This window comes from Phyllobates terribilis, unplaced genomic scaffold (genome assembly GCF_046119375.1).
Source record: "Phyllobates terribilis strain yellow unplaced genomic scaffold, ASM4611937v1 Scaffold_3__8_contigs__length_932513732, whole genome shotgun sequence".
NCBI classification, from domain to species: Eukaryota; Metazoa; Chordata; class Amphibia; order Anura; family Dendrobatidae; genus Phyllobates; species Phyllobates terribilis.
In genome coordinates, this window is record NW_027362763.1 from 477769327 (window position 1) to 477785966 (window position 16640).

Genomic DNA, 16640 nt, shown 5'->3' on the forward strand with positions numbered 1-16640 from the left:
TATTTTGTCCAAATTTCACTATTTAGTCAATTTATATTGCCATATTGGCCCATTTTACCTTTCCTTTCGCATCTCCCATTTTAAATATGGCCCGCTGGGCTTCTGGTTTGTGCGCATGTTTGCTGTAACATTGCCTCCCTCCCTCACCTGGCATTCGGTTGGATCTCGCGCTGTGCTGACCTGCGCTGTGGGATTTCCAGAATGCTGGGCGTGGTGAATGATGTGGTGATGCGTGGCTGACATGCGCCTGTACTACACCGGAACGCCATTGATGAGTGTTTATTAGAAAAGATGACTGAGGGCACTACCCTAGTAACCCCTGATGAAGCTATATGCGAAACGCGGGTCAGGGTACTGGGCAATGTGGTTTTTCTTTTGCTCATGAATTATGGCTTGTGGTGAGTACTTTTCCTTTTGTACTGCTTGATATTGCCAAGTGCTCTCTTTAGGTGGTTTATTCTCAAATCAAGGGATTTTTAATTATGTTTATTATGATATTGAGTTATTAAATCATGCTTTGTGTTCCTACATCATGTTTCTCATTATTATGTATATTTTGTTTGCATTATACTCTTACTTCCTGATTGATATATTATATACTTGATTGATTACATGATGCCATTGAATTTACCATTTACCACACTGTCTGCTTTTTCTCTGGGATTTATGGGGGTGTTTTTAACCTTTATTTTTAAGCAGTTGTGTAAATACTTGTATGTACTTAATAAAATTTGATATATTTACATATGTGGATTGTTAAGCATTTCTTAAGTTTGTATGAACCATTTTTAAATATAATTTAATGAAACATTTTGGTATTTATAATATTTCATGTTACAACCATTGTACCTTTAACTCAAAGCTACATTTTTAATATAGTGAATTTCAAGACTACACAACCTCACAAGACTATTTACAGAACATCTGGTGCTAGCCTTCCATAAAACTTAAATTAGATTGTAGTGAACTTAAGCTTCAGCCTACCGTACTTCAGAAGACGGTGTGTGAATAAAAAATTATTTTGTGGACACAGTGAAAAATACTATATTGAGATAACTATAGGAGAATATTTCATTTATCAAATCAACTAGTTTTGTTACCTGTAGATTTTTACTTTCAGAGATGTTTTATTGTAGCTGATCTAAATTAACAATAGCAGTGACAAAATGACCTATCAAGGAGTAAGTTCCACCCCTGCCTAAGTAACGGCACTTCCTGTTTCTGCGAAACACTGCTTTCAGATTCCTCTACCGAAAAGCTAATAGACACATATAAAGGCAGGAGAATGTGTGGCGCGTTATTTTCTTGCCTTCTGATAAAGTTTTGTGGGCTTAAACGTGAACCCTTTAAAAAGGGTTGTCTCAGAAAGTCTGAGGTTCTCACTTGAGGTGCTAACTTAAAGACTTAAAGCGGACCTTTCACCAGTTTTAGCACATTATACTGGCAACATAATTCATTAGTGGATGAGGAGCTGAATAAAACATTTTTTTATTTTAACATCAGTCACAATTTGTCTACAGAGTTTGCCACACATACACATTTCACAACTCCCATTTTTAGCATTGTCCTCTCCTATTCCCAACAAACACAACTCCTGCTTGTTACTTTGTTTGCTATGCCCTAATTCTGTGCCTGTTCTTCAGAAACATTGGTATAATAGTAATACACCCAAGTGCTCCTTTATAACGTAATGATGTTGTGTCTCCTTATAAAGTATTAATGCCCCCTGTGTACCCTTACAAAATAGTAATTCCATGCATGCCCCTTTTAAATTAAACCCCCATAAGGGTATGTACACACAGTACCTTCTTCAGGTTGAATTAGCTCTGCAAAAGTGTCCCATAAAATGAGCATAATGCACAGCAATGTCAAAACGACATTGCTGTGCACATGTTCCATCGCATACCACTTCTGTTTCTGTTTGGATACCCTGAAGTGATTATAAGAAGTGACATGCTCATTGTGAAGCCGCCCGCTCTCTATACTTCACAGTATAGAACAAGAGATACCAGTGTCAGAGCCACAGCTGCGCCAGCAAAGCCGCCTCAGGAAAATGAACACCGGCGTTTTCCTGATACAGCTTCTCGTAGGAGAGCTGCAGCGGCATCTAAAAGACACCGTGTGCACATAGTCTAAAAAAATAATAATGCCTTTTAAATGATCCCTTAACAAGCTATAATGCCCAGAGTGCTCCTTATTACATAATATTGTCCTAACTGTATCACGAAAAGTAATTATGCCCTCTGACTGCCACTTAATAATTAATAATGCCACCAAGTACCCCCAAATCAATGTTGCTGCCAGAGTGCCCCCCAAAGTGTTATAATGCCCCTTTAAAAGTAATGCCGCAGAAAAAAAAATGATACTTACCCAAGTCTCATTAAGAGCTCATTGGCCAAGTCTTCTCCTTCTCTAAGAATCCAACCACGAGCGAGGGAGCACTAACATTCTGGGCGTGCCTCCCCTGTTCTGTAGGCCAAAGGTCTAAATCAACTTGTGGCCTACAAAATAGAGAGTAGTAGAACATTTAACTTATGGCTTACTGCTCCACCACAGGTTAAAAGTGTACAGGCATTCTCTGAACACTGACACAGATAAGAGAAGCACCTGCCTGGGGATTCATTTGTGTTCAGCCATGTGAATGTAACTAACAAATAAAGTTGCACTCTGTAGTGCTATAGCATGCGATCATGAAATACTGTATATGAAATTGGAATTGCATTACGGCTATAGAAAATAGGAAAAACAAAGATACTTAGTGCATAAAATGGCAAATTCATGCAAGCCTAGAAGCCATGACAAGGCGATCTTCTTTGCTGGGAACCTAACCTAATGTGATACCTCTCCTGGGCTGATAGCCTACATTTATATGGGTCAGTAGGATCCTGCTGTGATTAAAACCCCCATAGGCTGATGGGTGGAGTGCTCAGTCAGAGAGCATATGTATACACCATGTGAATGGACCTGTGGTGACCACCGTTCACCTACACTACTGCTCCTGACGAATGCTCTGAGGCAAATGTGAAAAGAGCCTTGGGTCTATCTTTTCACTTGCCACCACAGGCAGCAGAAAAATTAGAACAGTCCCTCTGATAAATGATAAATACTATCTACTGATGTATCTTTAAAATGAATGAAAAAAAGACTCTCATCAGATTTGCTGCACTTTTGTCACAAAATGCATCCTTTATCTTTACACATAGGATGCCAGAGCAGATTGTGTTTCTATGATAGCGTGCCATATGCGGGAGGCAGAATCCAAAATTCCCATTTAAATACCATCTCCCTGATATATCTTTGCTAATTTTATTCATTACATTAGCATAGGGAATGCTTTAAGATTTATTCCGAGCGATTTTCCCAATATGCCATATGTATAGAGCAAATCCTTCTTTTGATTCTGTGTATAAAATATTTATCATTTGGCGCAGTCGTCCTCTGGCGCAGTATTTGCAAGTTCATTTCCATTTATTCTGAGAACATGGTAAATTGGATAGAAACAAGAGCCATTACATTTGCAGTAGCTGATTACCAGCTTTTGTTTTTGCTGCCGAATCTACAAATTGATGAAAGTCAATGCAGTTTAAGATTAATAAAGACATTAATTTGTACACCCTACCTGTAGCACTGGAGCCATACACTGACTGATAGGAATAGTCTGATTAAATCTATAATATAGTCAGGAATTACACCAGGCACTGCTGGAAACTGGCAAAAATGGCAGAAAAGTACTTGGAATTAATTTACATAAGAACTTGCATCTTCAGGAATGTCATTGAGACGTGTCAGAAGATAGCCCTGGAGGGGGTCTGTGAGTTGGGATTCCCACCGCTCTCCAGAATAGACGGACACCTAATACTCTATGGCTTTTAACATCCGCATTACAATTCCATTGAAGTTACTGGAGCTGCAGTCATCCTTATAGAAGATTCAGAATCTCACAGCTATATGCCGAAGGGAAGCAGTGTTCGACAAAGCAACGATCTCTAGGGGTCCCAGCTCATATGAGCCCCCACAGATACTGGCTTCTTACATGTCTCAAAGAGAGAGAATGGCATAGGTACTCCAGGGTGTGAAGTCCAGTACGTCCAATACCTTAATATATCTAAAAGGCATTAAAAACATACAAAACAGCCACATTTATGCTTTTCTAAAAAATAAAGGTGCACTTTATGGCCATACATTATGAGCTGCACAGCGTTCTTTATCGTATGCACACAGCAACTTTATTTGTAACGTATAACATCCAGACCCATGCAATGATAAATTGCATCTTTTTAGGTCTCTTAGGATTAGGATGATCTAAGGGAGAAAGACGTTTATAAGCTGGACAGGAATCTCACTCAACTTTTTGTCAAAATGCAGCTTTATCAACTTTTATTACATTTAGAGCACTTGGTCCTTGGCTTTAACCCCATGCTCTCAGAAATGTATGGTGTGGGTTAAAGCTCAGACGCACGAGACGAAGGCATGGGATCGCCCATTTACTGTCTGTATGAAGCGACATTATGAATAAGACGCAGGAAGGTCGAAACGTTAATTACAATTTATGTTGCACATTCCTGCACCTGCACACTATGTCTGAGCATATGTTTAAATTTCTGCACGTGAAATTAATTGTTTGCATATCCAAAGGAGCATGGGGTGAATTACTATCTACAGTTTTCAGGGGGTTACACATCCCACTTCACCAGCACCTCAAACTACCCAACGGAGTGCACGCCAATCTCTAATTCCTTACGATTCAGAAGTCTGCAGTTACACAGAGTGACTGCAGACTGGATCTCAAAACTGGACAACCCCTTTAACACTGTGAATGTCCTTCATAGACTCTGTATCAAAGTTCTTGGTATGACTGGTCAATTATTTCCTATGGGGTGGCCTGTAGCTGTGAGGATATGCCATGGGCACTGCACCACCAAAGACTGATGCACAGCAGAAGGGGATTTTTCTATGATTTCCTTGTACAGAGAGACATTTAATACTAGAGACAGGATAGGACTGTCCCGATTGGGTACACCTTGTCGTGGTAGGATGGCTTTTATGCTTTTTTGATCAAAATAGTGTTAACTAAGTACCCTATGTTATTTACATGTACTATTACTATTTACTTGTTTACTTAGTACAGGGTATATGCTCATTTTGTTTTTTTCTTCTTTTTTTTCCGTGATATGGCCACAGTGTGAACATGCTCTTACTCATTGCACATATACCAACTTATGCTTTCGCTCATTTCTTTGGTTTTACAGCAAAGTTAGTATTGAAAAAAAATTGTAGACTAACCCTTTATCTTTCATCCCTAAATGTAATCACTTTTCTAAATTTACAGAATAGACATTTGCAAGCGTTTCTTTGATAAGGATTATGATTTTGCTATTCTTGAAGTGATCTGTCACAGATTCTGACCCTTTATTGGTCAATTGATCAGAGATTACAGATATGTCAGGATTTGAAGCTTTAAAATTCAGATATGTCACATTCTCCACTGTGGGAGTATCATCCCAATGCTGATAATACTTAAGAATTAATGGAGATGAGGTATAGTGCAGTGACGGATCTGGAGGGTAACATCTGACAGATAGATGATAAATGGTGCACTTGAGCTTTAGAGCGGTGATCAATTGAAAAGAGATTATGTCAGTCTCAGAGAAGGCTACATACATTCAAGCCAAATTTCTTGGCAGATGGCATACTAAAATACTCATTCGGAGACCCTTGTACAAGAAATGACAAATAGCTGCCTTTGTCCCCTGTTACTTTGTATAGAAAATATTTGCAGAACTTTTCATACAGGATGAAATGTAGAGGTTCCTGGTGTCACTGCCATGTATTGTACACACTAGATGTGCATTATTATCAATCATAGCAGCATCATCACCTCTTCTCTGAAATAGATTTTGGATTACCTTTCATCGCATTTGCAATGTATCCCTTATAAAGCATAAGCATGTCAATACATGGGTTTAACTCTTGCAGCTAAGAATCAGTATATGTCAGGAGATATCAGTGAGGCCAATATCAGACGTGTTTTAGATTTTTATTACAGCTGCAATTCCCAGACGCTGTATGTTTTTTTTTTTTTTTGTTCTTTTCCTCCTGTGCTTCCAAGAGACATCATTTGTTATATTTTTCCATCCACATAGTCATATGATGACTTGTTTTTTTGCAGGACGAGTGGTAACTTTGATGTCATTCATTTTACCATTCAATCTATTGAAAAAAAACAGGAAAAAGATTCCAAGTATGGTGGATGAAATTGGGGGAAAAATGCAAGTCCACCAATGTTTTTTGGGCTTTGTTTTCACAGCATACATTCTGTGGCAAAAGTTACTCTGAGCTATAATTTTCCAGGTCAGTGTTACGACAATACCAAACTTTTGTAGAGATTTTTTTTAATGCATGTGGAGAAAGAAAAATCAAAAATTTGATATATAAAATGTGTCATCTTTAACTTTAGACCTTTAAGGCTATGTTCCCACATGTGTTTTTTTTACGTCAGAAATCTGCAGCAAAACTGCTCTCTGGCAGGAAATCAGCTGCGTCAAATCTGCAGCTTTTGCTGTGTTTTTTGATGCGTTTTTGATGCTGTCCTTCTGTCTCTATTTATGCATATACATAAAGTTGTGTGAAAAAAAGAACCCCATTCTATTTTGCCATCAAAAACATTGGAAAAAAAAGCTGAAAAAATTTACCTGCTTTTTTGGTGCGTTTTTTCAGCATTTTTTTCACCACCCATTACTTCCTATGGGTGAACAAACGCTGAAAGAACTGACATGCTCTATTTTCCAAAAACCCAACCAAGGCATAAGATACGCAGCAAAAAAAAACACAAGATGTGTGAACAAAGAATTCTGGCTTCTCATAGACTTTGCTGGTACTGCAAAACACAGCTGAAAATTTGCATAAAAATCTGCAGCAAAATACGCTGAAAAACACAACATGTGTGAACATAGTCTAAGAGATCATTTCATCTTCAACTTGCTTAACTGTTCACAATAACAGTCATTTTGACCAGGGGTGTCCAAACGTTTACATGCCACTGTAGGGAGGAATGGTGACCAAAAAAACTGCATTTCTGTCATTTTAATTTCATTATCTTGTTACAGCATTTACAAATCGGGTTAATTAATTTTATATTTTGATGCTTTTATAAATGTGGCAATACATTTTTTTTTAAATATTTCTTTATTTTGAATGGGAGAAAAAATGGGTGATTTGAACTTTTATATCTTTTTTTTCATGTTTTTGAATACTTTTTTTTTAACCTGATTTTTTAATCCCCTTAGGGTCTATACCACTGTATTGCAGTATATAGTGTAAATCTCGGTCTTCTTTGCAGCTCAGCATATAACTGAGCTTTGGAGGAGTATGAAGATGGTGGCGATGGGGGCCTTCAACAGGCCCCGGGCTGCTATAGTAAGTCATCAGCACCCTGCGCTTATGTCAAAGGATGCCAATGGGTATGAGTTCTGTTTAAATACCGCTGTCTGAGATTGAAAGTGGTGTTAAATGGTTATTGCTGCGGCCGGAGCTCATCTCATATGTAATATAGCCAATATCTGCTATGTGTGGACAGAGCTCAGCTCTTAAGCCATCTCCTCACACGATCACCTATGCAATCATGTACATGTAGGTGATTTTGCATTGAGAGGTTAAGGCTCTCTAGAAATAGAAAAATAGATAATAAAAGGAAATGTCACAATAAGGCTGTGTTCACATGTTGCAGCCACTGCACATTTTTTTTGTCGCCATTGCAATAAAAACATACTATTTGGCATGATTTACTGTGATTTATGGACTACTGTGTTTTCATAAAAAAAAAAAAAACACACTGCATCCACAATGTGTGAATGCAACCTTAATAAATTTAATTTAAGTAGATATTCAATTAGCGAATCAGACTCCTTTTGTTTAGGGAGGGAATCACTATAAAATTAAAATGGCTTGGTTCACTAACTAAAACTGTCCTAAAATGGGAATAGGACAAGTGCCTGTGAGCATGTCTAGTAGGAAGCTTCGTTGCTGTGACCTTTAGATTTTAGATACTATGCATTGTTAAAGGAGTTGTCCACTACTTTCACATTGATGCCCTATCCATAGGATAGGGCATCAATGTATGATCGGCTGGGGTCCCGCACCCGGCACCCCCGCCGGTCAGCTGTTATCGGTGCAAGCGGCGGCGGCTGCCGGCCGGAAGTCCTTACCTGCGCTGCTTGGCTGTCCATCTGTAGTGGCCGCCGCGGGGTACTGCACATCCGCCTCCCACTGAATTGAATAGGAGGCGGATGTGCAGTAACAAGCGCCGGCCACTACAACTTGACGGCCAAGCACCGCAGGAAAGGACTTCCGCCGACACCGATAACAGCTGGTCGGCGGGGTTTCCGGGTGCGGGACCCCAGCTGATCATACATTGATGGCCTATCCTAAGGATAGGGCATCAATGTGAAAGTAGTGGACAACTCCTTTAAGCTATCCCCAACTCATAGCAGCCACTCAACATTCAGAAAGACATGGTGAACAGCAGACTCTTCTTATCTCAGCACCCCCAGTATCTCCAGTATTAGGTCAGAAAGACATGGTAGAAAGTAGTGTAAGCAGCCTCTTCTTACATCAGCACATCTGGTATCTCCAGATATTAGATCACTCAATGACCAAGGGATACAATTTAACCTTTATTATAATAATCTCATAATGATATACAAGTAGTGCACTAACTATTCACACCCTGATGGTTAATCAGAGGGTGACAAACGACAAACATATACCCCACATCTACATATAGGGTGATGTGCACCCAGCAGCACCACTGTTAAAGGTCTTTTGTCTCTACGCGTTTCATCGTCCAAACCATAAATGACTCATCTGGAGACTTGTATATGTAATGACCTATATTTTACTTTTGAAAGACTGAACATTGAATCCCTAAAACATTAAAAATGAATGTGTATACAGAATTCACTAATACAATTTCCAGGAGCAGTTAGATAATTGATCAGGTATCCAATAATCACTCCCATGTATTTATACAGAACTATTGGAAATATGTTCCAACAATAACTACTCTGGCAACAGGATTTTAGTATATGCAATGTGCCCTTCTCCATACTTAAAATCGTTCTCCTAATTCAGGGGTAGAGAACCTTTTTTCTTCCAAGGGCCATTTGGATATTTAAACCATCCCTTAGGGGCCGTACAAATTTTTCACTAACTTCGCCCACAAAGTAAGTCTTAAGGCTGTCACTTGTGTCAGGAGGTAATCTTTCATTGCAAGTGCCTCAAGGTTCAGTAGTGAACACTACTTGCTCGTGCTCACAGAGCAAGAAGAAATTAAAAGGCCAACTGCCATCAAAATACTGCTCTCGGCCCAAGCACTGTGATCCCTAGGAATCTGCCCAGGGGCCGGAGAAAAGTTCATCGTGGGCCGTAAATGGCCCGCAAGCCTGAGGTTCCTCACCCCTGTCTTAATGGATCATATTAAATCACTATGATTGCACTGCTATAGGTCCTTAGGTGCACTCAAAAGGCTATCAATTATGATGTGGTCACTATTTCAGGGACATCTCATTCTACTATAGCCCAATAAAGTATCCCACACATAGCCTTATTCATACAGCCCTCACTGCCCTCTCTGTGTAGTAATTTCTAAATACTGAGGGTCTCTTTATTGCACAAATATAATCCTTTTGGATATTAAGGATCTCCCTATCATATATACACCTATTGTTAAGCCAGGCACTCGCACGCCTTCTAAGTGCCACCCTACTCACCATGTGTTTCCCTCTTCTCCACCCCTGACCATCGCTCTGAGTTGCCTTGTGCTGGTTGTGTGTCATAGGGGGCTGTGGCTGAACTCTGCAGGAATTTGAATCCATTCCGTCCTGCACAGATCTGCTTCCCCAGCCTATCACCTGCTAGCAGGTGAAATATCAGGCGGCTCCATTCTTCATTCCTTGCCGGAACGTTGGTTCCTAGCCTGCTAGTACTTAGTTCATGCGTACCTTTGTATTTTGTCTCCCATTATTTACCCGGCCTGTTTACCCACTTTGTTTGACATCGCCATTCCTTACCCCGGCTTTGAATAATGAACACATGCTACCTCTCCCGACCTTGGACCGTCTGACTATGCTTCAGTCTCACCCTGCTCACCCTCAACTGCTGAATTACCGGGGACTGCCCTGGAGTGGTGCCTGGTGTCTACCGGCAGCCAAGCCTATCCTCACCATCAGAGGCCCTAGTGAAGACCCGGTAGACCCTTAGTCACGTCCCTCCAGGGTAAGCTGGCCCATGGTGCAGTGGGTCCACACCCAGCAGCGTTACACCTATATCCACAGCATTGTTATTGCACATATCAGCAAGCACAAGACTCCAGAACATTTATTCCTCAATAACAAAACCCCGCACATAGGGTCTGTTAGGCAAATCAGAAGTACATTTCACTCCACTTCAGTAGTTCATTAGACCCACTACAACTCAATCTGACTATGGGTCATATTACCAATGTTCAATGGATATACAATGAAGCCTGTTTGTTCAGCTATAATTGCTATAATCTAAGACCTACAGTAAGGCTATGTGCCCACAATGCAGAAATGCTCCGGATTTTTCCTGAGCGTTTCTGAATCTCCCCTGGCAGAAAAAACGCATGCGGATTGTACATACGGATTTTACATGCGGATTGTAGATGCGTTTTTCCTGCCAGGGACATGCGGATGTGAAGCGTTCTTCACATGCATTTCCGCATGCGGGTTGACAAGCGCTTTCCAAGCGACTTTAGCATCACTTGGAAAGTGCTTGTCAACTTGGTCACACTATATAAATCAATGCAAACGGCATGGATTTATATAGTGTGACCGTAAAAGAATGTCAAAAAATAAAAAAATAAATCTATACTTACCTTCCGATGGCCCCCGCAGACTTGCTTCCCTCCATCCTGGCCTCCGGCAGATCGCGGTACAATGAGGGACCTGCCGACGTCAGCATCGCGTGACCCGTCACATGACTATGGCGTCAGCGCAGGTCCTTCAGTCCATCGCGATCTGCCAGCATGGGAGGACGAGTGCAGCGGGGGCCGCCAGAAGGTAAATATAACATATATTTTTTATTTTATTCTTTTTTTTTACAGGTTCTATGGTACCCGGGTCCGGAGGAAAGTCTCCTGTCCTCCACACCCGGGTACCATCCGCACATTGAACGCATGGATTCCGCATGTCCTTATCTAGTGAAGCGGAATACATGCATTCCAATGCAAGTCAATGGCGGCGAAAACGCAGCGCTTCCGCAAAATAATTGGTAGTGCTGCTTTTTTTTCCGCAATGATAATCCGGAGCGGAAATTTGCGCAGCATGTGCACAGCACATGCGGATTATCATTGGGGGACATGGCAGACCTTCTACCATGTGTTTTTTAAGCGTTTCTGCAGTGGAATTGGCGCTGCAGAAATGCTTAAAAAACGCATCGTGGGCACACAGCCTAACTGTCCACTTAATTGTGATAACACTTCATTAACTAATGCAGGATGCTGGAGGTGTGTTCTGCCTGCACTCTGTATAGTAAATGGCGCCGACACACTGCAGGACATTTAAAGATGCGGCTATGCCCCTCAATTAACATCAGACCCAGACATGGATGAGATAGGTCCCAAAAAGGCATGGCGGACAGCAGTGTGAGCAGCCTCTTCTTCAGCACTCCTGTTATCTCCAGTATTAGATCACAAATACAGGGTGGACAGCAATGTGAGCAGTCTCTACCTTCCTCAGCTCTTCTGGTATTTCCAGTATTAGGTCAGAAAGCCATGGCGGACAGCAGTGTGAGCAGCCTCCGCTTACCTTAGCACTCATGGTATCTCCACAATTAGATCAGAAAGCTAGCAGCCATTTCTTCCTCAACACTTGTGGTATCTACAGTATTAGATCAGATGGATAGTGGTATGAACAACGTCTTACATTAGCACTAGTGATGAGCGAGCGTGCTCGTTTAACCCTTTCACCGAGCATGCTCGGGTGCTTACCGCGCAGCTTCGGCGTGCTCGTATATTTTGTTCGAGTCACTGCGTCTGCATGATTTACAGCTGTAAGACAGCCTGAACACATGCCCCTGCTTGGGATTGCTTGTTTCTTAGAGAATCCTCACATGTGTTGAGGCTGTCTTACAGCTGTAAATCATGCACACGCACCTCAGCACCTCTGGGGCCAAGCTTCCTACTACACTTGGACATCTGAGTTATTTGTTGATATTTTTTTTTATTCCTTGAGAATATCTTTATTGGCTATTTAAATAAGATTGCTGTCAGCTATCTCTCCCAACCCCCCGTTACACATACACACTTAGCTGAGCAAGCATGTATTCTGAATGGGGAGAGTAGAGTCAACATCTCCATTTGGTTTGCCTCTCCGCTGTGTGATTGTATGGATTTCCTCCATGCTGTGATCAGTATCATACAAATACACTATCCAAAAATGTGCTGATAAGTCAACTGAATTCCATGCAAATGTGTTCATCTGTGTCTGTATGTAGCAAGAAATGAACACATTAATAGACTGTTTGCCTTAGTAATATCATGTTACTGTGGGTAAATTGCTTCATGGACATTCAGAATTTTATGCTCGTTGTAGTATACTCATATAGATAATGGCTTTGAACATCATCCCTATATGTAACATATAAAGACTATTGAAATATAACTGTATACATCTGTGAGCTCAAATATTTACAATTATTTTCATTTCACTTATCATCTGATATTTCATTAGCAGGAGATCTTCTTTATCATATGCCTCATTCTAAATTTAATCCTATTACCTAGCTTGATTTGATTGCGCTTCCATGCTTGCATTTTCATTCATTTTACCAATATAATTGCAGTCAGATTAATAGCATTGAGACTTACTATGTATGTATGTCTGCCTATTAATATATCCATTTACTAAATATTCATAGACTAAATTGAGTTTTGTCTAAATGCAGAATAGTCACTTTGTTCAATTAAAGTTTTTGGTCTGGATGCTCTGACTTTGCACCTTTCACCCCAAGACTTAAATCTTGGACTTTGTCATTTCAAAACTAAATTTGGTAGATGCATATTTGAATAGCTATAGAACTAATCATGGCCGGCCTTAGCTATGTGCGACCTGTGCGATCACACAGGGCACCGGCCGGCAGACTGCAGTGAAGGCACCGGCCGGCAGACTGCAGTGGGGGCACCGGCCGGCAGACTGCAGTGGGGGCACCGGCCGGCAGACTGCAGTGGGGGCACCGGCCAGCAGACTGCAGTGGAGGCACCGGCCGGAAGACTGCAGTGGGGGCACCGGCTGGCAGACTGCAGTGGGGGCACCGGCCGGCAGACAGCAGTGGGGGCACCGGCCGCAGGCTGCAGTGGGGGCACCGGCCGGCAGACTGCAGTGGGGGCACCGGCCGGCAGACTGCAGTGGGGGCACAGGCCGGCAGACTGCAGTGCGGGCACCGGCCGGCAGACTGCAGTGGGGGCACCGGCCGGCAGACTGCAGTGGGGGCACTGGCCAGCAGACTGAAGGGGGCAACGTCCTCCCCCTCTGAACTCCTGCACACTGTGCTGTCAGATTGCAGTTACAATCACTGAGGAGACCCTCATTCCTCTCATCTGGTCTCCATGCACTTGTAGAACGAGCAAAAAAGCTTGTAAAAGAACTTCAACATGACGTTTCAAGGATGGAGCGAGACTGCCATCTACTGGCCAGAGACAGTCAAGCAGAACCAAAATATACAAAGGAAGTTGCAGGGAGGGCAGATTCAGAGGCTGGACCCGATCAGGTGACTTCCAGGAAGGAGTTCAGAGAGATAAGAGGCCAGCGCGCCAAACCTGAGGGGTCTTTGGCGCCAAGCAGCAGAGAGGAGCAGACGTGCTCCCTGCGTCCTGAGAAACCCCGCGTGACAGGCCAAATCCAGAGGCCTGAGAGGTGCTCCAGCCGGGCACCGGTAAAAGAGCTCCGGATCCCTCACAGTTGTGACTCGAGTGCTGTGCCTGCTGAGGATACTAGGAACCTGATCGCGGTGCTGAGTGAGTTCGCGGAACCCGACGTCGGCCGCCGACAGACGAGGCCTGGACCCCCTTATCCAAGGCTCGAGAGACTGCCCCCAACAGCCAAGCAGAGAGGAGCTGCATACGTGAGCAGGGCCGTCACTTCCACTGCTCACCCACGGTACCGGGGACAATTGGGTTTAAGTACTCAGGTTGGGAGGGGGACGGTTGGGGCTAAAGTAGCACAACGTGATTTAATTGAATTTATCCGGAAAGAGACTCACGGCATAGCGGGAATAACCGGTGACCCCCGCTAGGGCCAAATTCACGGTTAAAGAACTTGTGTGGTGCTTCTCATGCTTGAGGGCATCACCTTACTTTAAGAGACTGCGCCTTATTTTAAGAGACTGCGCCTTACTTTGAGAAATTTCGTATTTTTCTGATGTTTCAAACCACTGTTCATTACCCTTGTTGCTAATCCCTTGTTTCAGTATACCTGTTGTATAAAACAGTTTACAAACATCTCTGACTGTTCTCGCCTTGTGTCTCTGTGCGTTGCATTCCGGTACCTGCATTACATTTGGCGTAGTCGGCAGGATGCAACATTCAGACGCAGAGATGGCGGATCAGTCTGTGGCTGGGTCCGGCCGGAGCCATATACCCCTGGGGGCTATGCTCAGCCATCTTCCCAAGTTTACAGGGGATGGCATGTCACTTTGGGACTGGGCAGAAAGACTGAGAAGTATGCTACGTATGTATCCCCTTGACCCTCTAGCCCAGGCGGAGCTGGCCCTCCTAACCCTTGATGGAGAGGCCCGACAGACTGTGATGTACCGCCCACCTGGGGACCGTGACACCGTGGATAAAGTGATAAAAATTCTAGAGGACATGCACGGTGACACTACAGATTTGGGACACTTGCGCTTACGGTTGTTTCAGCGGGTCCAAGGGGAAAATGAGACAGTAAATCAGTATGTTAATGCATTACAGGAAGTGACGGCCCATATCACTAAGAAAACTCGAGATGGGAACCGAGGACTGGGACCATTGGATGAGGTGTTGCGTGACCAACTGATTGCTGGCTTGAAAGACCCTTCCCTGAGGCAGATCCTGAAGGAGCGGCTGCGATTGAGCCCTGATATGGGCTTCCTGGAGGTAGGGGCTGAAGCTAGAGTCCTGGAGAGAGAAGTTCCTGTTCTCAAAGCCACAGTTAGAAGTCATGAGGCAATTGCTCCTGGATTCACCAACCAAGAGCCTGATTGGGTACGGGAAATACGTCAGGAAATTTGAGACATTCGGGGTGAGCTGAATTCTATTAGGAAGACTCCTACTTCCCCCTTGCCGATGGACCGTACTGCTCAACGCGGACGGAGACCAGAACGAGAAAGACGTTCCTATCCGGCCCCAGCACGACATGTACCCAACCTATCGGCAGAACGAGGACCGGAGTGCTGGACCTGCGGAGGTAGGGGGCATATCTCCAAAGACTGTCCCAACCGAGAAAGGAGGAGGAGGGGACAGCCGTTAAACTAAAATGCCCCACGGTTGTGGAGCATACCGTGGGGTCTCGAGCTTCAGAGAGTAGAAGAGGGAGCTCTGAAGACATTGTCTCCGAGAGGCCCATTATCTTGGCTGAATTCAATGGGCAGCGGATCCGCTGTTTGATGGACACCGGGTCTCAAGTGACCACTATGCCTGAGACGTACTTCCAAAGTCACTTTCCTGAAGTCGCTCGTTCCTGCCAGGAACCCACTGTCAAACTGGTGGCAGCTAATCAACTACCTATCCCAGTAGCGGGAGTAGTATGGATGTCCGTGCGGGCATGTGGAAAGGACCTCGGTCGAAAAGGGATTGTACTGACCACCGGGCCCGGAGGCGATGGGCCCATTGTAACCCTGGGCATGAATGTGCTGAAAGAAGTCGGACAGTTCCTGGCTGAGGGCTGTAGCAAAACCAACTGGACCCACGCCACTCGAGACCCAGCTAACAAGAGAGTGTTCCAGCACCTCGTGCGGGTCAGTCAGATTCAAAAGTTGCCCACTACCTCCCAGTACCTTGGTAAGGTATCGATACCGCCCGAAGCCACAATGACACTGCCGGTGGGACAGACTGTACTCACTTTGCCGGTGCTGGCACATGTGTCCTTAGAGGGCGTGGACATTCAAGTTGAACCAATGGAGGGAGAAGAAGCACCCTCTGGACTCCTGATTGCTCGAACTCTGGCCACCGTGCTGCACGGTCGAGTACCCGTGCGCTGCATCAATTTAAGTGGCACCAGTTTAAAGGTGTTGCCCCGACAAGAGGTGGCGCGAGTGTGCGTAATGCCGGAGGCCCTTACTAGAGCTGACGCTATAGGGCTGGCACCTGTGGAAGGAAAACCATGGACCCTAGAGGTGTCCCTCAATAGCCAGGAACATGGAAGAGAACCGTTGGCTGGACGCCACCTCCTGGAAGAAATGGAAGCTAACCTGACTGAGTTTTCTGCTGGACAAGTAAGGCAGATCGAACAACTTCTACAGCGATATCAGGGAGTGTTTGCACAGCATGAAGATGATTTCGGGTGCACTCGGGACATTCAGCACGAAATACCCACCGGAAATACTGCTCCCATCCGAGAGAGATATCGGCAGATCCCGCCTCAAATGTA

At 43.8% G+C, this 16640-nt stretch overlaps 1 protein-coding gene across 4 annotated transcripts in view; it reads right to left on the minus strand.

Annotated features, from left to right (window-relative positions):
* HS3ST5 (heparan sulfate-glucosamine 3-sulfotransferase 5) overlaps positions 1-16640 on the minus strand; it is a 468752-nt gene that overhangs the window by 20653 nt on the left and 431459 nt on the right. The window contains exon 1 of one of the 4 annotated variants that reach the window (XM_073675879.1): positions 2371-2476. The exons of the other annotated variants lie outside the window; for them this stretch is intronic. The gene's annotated coding sequence lies outside the window, so the exon portion shown is untranslated. Of the gene's footprint in view, positions 1-2370; positions 2477-16640 lie in introns of those variants that run through there. 4 annotated transcript variants of the gene reach the window in all.